General features: G+C 41.1%; 1 pseudogene; it reads right to left on the bottom strand.

Annotated features, from left to right (window-relative positions):
* Positions 1 to 776: 776 nt before the first annotated feature.
* Positions 777 to 4,173, bottom strand: part of LOC108759600 (uncharacterized) — a 4,020-nt pseudogene continuing 623 nt past the window's right edge.

Raw genomic sequence — 4,173 nt, 5'->3', positions numbered from 1 at the left:
AGAATCGCTGCCACACGTTGACCGCGTGCGCGTAATCACTCTCAGTTACCGTGCTGTCAGTCAATGAGCTGTAAAATGACTCGCGAGGCGGCAAACACAATTCATTAAATTTTTCGCTGCAGTCAATGTACTCGTACGGAAAAACGCCCTTTCGAGTCAAAAGATTAAAATTTTCTTCGGATAAACGGGAAAATTCGCGTCGCAGTACCCATAGCTTATCATTATTGAGAAAAGATGACAATTTGTCCAAACTTGAAACAAGAAATCTATATGAATCTATGAAACGTAATTGCATACAATTGTTTTGATCAATTTTTGTACTATCGACATGTTTAGTAAAAGATATATATTTTTCTTTAGTTATTGGAAGCAGATCTACGCGTCCTTCATACGCGGTTGCAATTTCCTTGATAATAAAATGAGCGTCGTAGTCGGATAAGTTATGAAAGACTACAGATATGCAACGCGAATCTCTGTAATTTAAATTGCAATTTGAGTGCGCGGGGCCTCTGTATCGCCCGGTGAGATGGCAGTGATCGCGTACCCGCGTATCGTCTGGTGTAAACGGTTTCTCGCACACGTGACAGTGTGAGGCGCTGTTAAATTTTTCCCAGTCGCGCGTGAAATCTGCCATGGGAACGTTGGCTGAAATTACAGACTGTACACTATGCGCCAAATTTTTTAATTCTTCCGCGAACCATGGTATACAGTCTTTGTCGCGGCAGAAACGATAGCCCGACAGTGAGCTGTCGTAGGAGCAGTGCAATACCCGATACTGAAGACGTTGTGATGTTGGTACGTATGCGTAGCGGATTGTGAATCGCTATCTATTCTTTCCAATGCACGCTCAAGAACGGCGTAGACTACGAACGAGACGCGCTATTTCCTGCAGTGGTTGTGGAAGCTCAGCCATTTGTCGTCCTCGCTCGGCAGCCTTATCGCTCGCACAATCGTTTAGTTTCCCACAGTCCTCAGTACGGATCTCCAGGTTTGCGCTCGAGTCAAAGTAGTGGAGGCATCTGGAAACAATTATCATCATTATCATTATTATTATCATTATCATTATCATTATTATTATTATTACCTATCGCAGAAATATTTCCTGTTCTTTTTTCTGCTAAGTTGCGAACTGACAAGGAGGGATAGATCTTTGATGAGCGTAAAGTGTCCCACGCTATCGTCCTCCACGTACAAGAGGTTTACGTGCTTGCTCCTCTTTCGATTGGTACATCGTATCGGCACAATCCTCTTCTCGATGGCGTAGACGTTGATGGAAATGTCATTTAGTGCTTCAAATTTCCTAATTTGGCTCAGTGTCATCGGAAATTCGATGCCTGCGAGATTTAGAACTGTGGAATAGTGTGGATATGATGACTCTCGCTCCACATGTTTTTGAGCTAGATGCAGAGCGGCAACCACCGACCACGCAAAACATGCATTGTCGGTGGATTGCACGTTGATCACCGCTCTCTTTAACATAATTTCTCGCGGGAGTTTGATGTGACATCCCGCGCGCAGAGGATTTAGTTTATTCGCGTTCACCGCCAAATTTAGTATACGCGACAGTGCCCATCCGCTATCACGTTCCTGGAACTCTTCCAACGATGCTAGGATAGGCTCAACGACGCGCGTTACGTACCACTCGCGCAAATTAGTGTGTCGGTATAGTTCATAGTTCCGGGTGGTACTCTTGTTCGCGCGTTTATCACCAACTACGAACTCACCATTAAAAACAGTGTTTATTTTTATAGCGTCATATTTCTGCATGATACCCTGTACACGCTCGAGCACAATTTCACTCGCGTCTTCGAGGAATCGACGAAGTTCGATATAATTGGTGTTTATTACCGCGGCTGTTAGAATACGACTTTCGAATGCCGTTTCGATTTCACGCCATCGAAGTCCATGTCCTGCACCTACGTGCCAGTGATGGTCCGTGTGGGAATAAAGTGACGCATGCGCACTAAGCAACCGCTATGGCTGCTCAGTAATGTATATATCTTGATAGGATCTGATGTATCTTTAGGCCCCTAGCAAGGTAGGAAATATGAAGGGAGTTACAAATAGAAGAAAGTTCCTTTGAACAAATAGAATAAATTGTTAATACAAATAATAATAGAGACATGTTTTACGTCTGCAGCTGATTTATTACGTGAATACCAACATTCGTTGCGAGAGTAAGGAATGCTGCGAACAAACGTGTATTATCATAATTTTCTATTGCGTATTTGTTTATTTGTGCTTTTTGTTAAACAATGATTACCTACCTCTTGCAAAAAATGCACGAAAATTCGTAAAGACTTCGAGCCCTTTACGGGGTACGGCCGGCACGGGCACCTAACGGCTAACGGTTTCGGATACGTCCGTGAAAGCAGACGACACGCGACTGTGACGTCAGCTTACGCATGCGCATGAACATTCCCATGCGAGAATAATTCCCACACGGAACATCACTGCTACGTGCACGAATCGTCCGCACACAATCCTTCGAGCTTTCAAGCCGCGCGATTCATGCGATCACTGATTGTCTATTACCAATCGATAATCGCGGGCGTTTGATACTCTGTTCCTCCAGAGATTCTATAAATTTATCGCAACGTTGTTCCCACGCGACATATTCTTCTCTTGTATTAAGCAGGGTAGCTTGCTCAATCAAATCACGCCCCATGTTGTCACTTATCCTGTTAGATTGACTAATAGCGAGGTGCACCTAAATCTTGTTATTTTTATATCATTTACTTGGTCACGTGACATTATATTGATGATCACCGCTCGAACATGTTGTGACATGTCATACATGTCCTTGAAAAATTTCTTAAATAACGCTAACAAAGCAGATATACTTTGATGAATTGCAATTGCTGCATTTTTTGCAGGTGTTGTATCACATTACATTGATGATGATGTTATCGCCAAAATATGTTAATGTCCTTGAAATAATTTCTTATATTACGCTGACAAGGTCATATTGAAACTTGCAATTTTGCTGACGCTGCAATTTGCGGTGTATGATTACATTAATGTCATCACCGGATGCGTCTTTTATTGCAAGAGGTGCACTTTTGCACGTGTTACATTGATGATGTCAACCCCGAATATGTCCTTGAAAAAATTTCTTATATTACGTTGACAAACCAGTTATATATATTTGCAAATGTTGCATTTTACTGTATTAGATTACATTGATGTCATCACCGGATGCGTCTTTTATTGTAAGGGGTGCACTTTTGCACGTGTTAAAATGATGATGTCATCGCAAAACATGTTGCGACATGTTTTCGCAAACATTGCATTTTTACTATTGTTGAGTGGGGAATGAAAATATAAATACTGATGGGGATCACGCAAAGTCAGTCTGTGTAAAATGGCTAACCGTAAATGTCTATCGATCGAGCAATTAATTCGCAACCAGGAACTTGGATTCCGGAATGTGTTAACACGTAATACTACTCGTTGTCGGATTTATTCAAAAGAACAAATGAGTAATATTAAATATGTGGAGGATTGTGCAGTATCGTTAACGATTTTAACATGTCAGTGCTATATACTGGATATTCTTATTTACAAAGGTGATGCTCCAGCAATGGAATGGGTAAACAAAGGTTTACGGTTGCATACAATAGCGTTCCATAGAGGGAATAAGGTTTGAAAGCTGCTCGGAAGGTTCTGTTAAGTATTTCATTTATATCTGCTTGTGAAAAAGCTTTCTCTATAGATGACTTATTCGTTTATTTTTTCATTACAGCGCGTCGTCATATATAATTTTGGGAGGCTGACAACATTATAGTTATATTCGGAGGAGAATTAAATAATAAAAATACATATACACATATATATACATATATAAATATACTTATAAATAAATATATATACAGATTACTTCGTTGTCCGCGATTATTTGTTTCCTTCCTTATTCACGCGGTATCGTGTTACGCGCGCGTCACCACCGCATGGCGATAGCATTACCGCGTTCAACAATATCTTGCGCTCGTATTAGGAGACAGCGCTCTTTAGGTTATTATTAATATGCGATAAAAATAATTGGCAGGACAAAGATGCGAAATGTAGTCGTATAAAGGGAAGAAGAAGAAAATGCCTACATTTATGAGGAAGAGAGAAAGACGGTAAGTATAAGTGGTAATTAAAGCGCGTGATGGGGACCGCGCCTGGTGG

Source organism: Trachymyrmex cornetzi, unplaced genomic scaffold (assembly GCF_001594075.2).
Source record: "Trachymyrmex cornetzi isolate Tcor2-1 unplaced genomic scaffold, Tcor1.1 scaffold1961, whole genome shotgun sequence".
NCBI lineage: Eukaryota > Metazoa > Arthropoda > Insecta > Hymenoptera > Formicidae > Trachymyrmex > Trachymyrmex cornetzi.
This window is presented reverse-complemented; position numbering and strand designations above follow the sequence as displayed.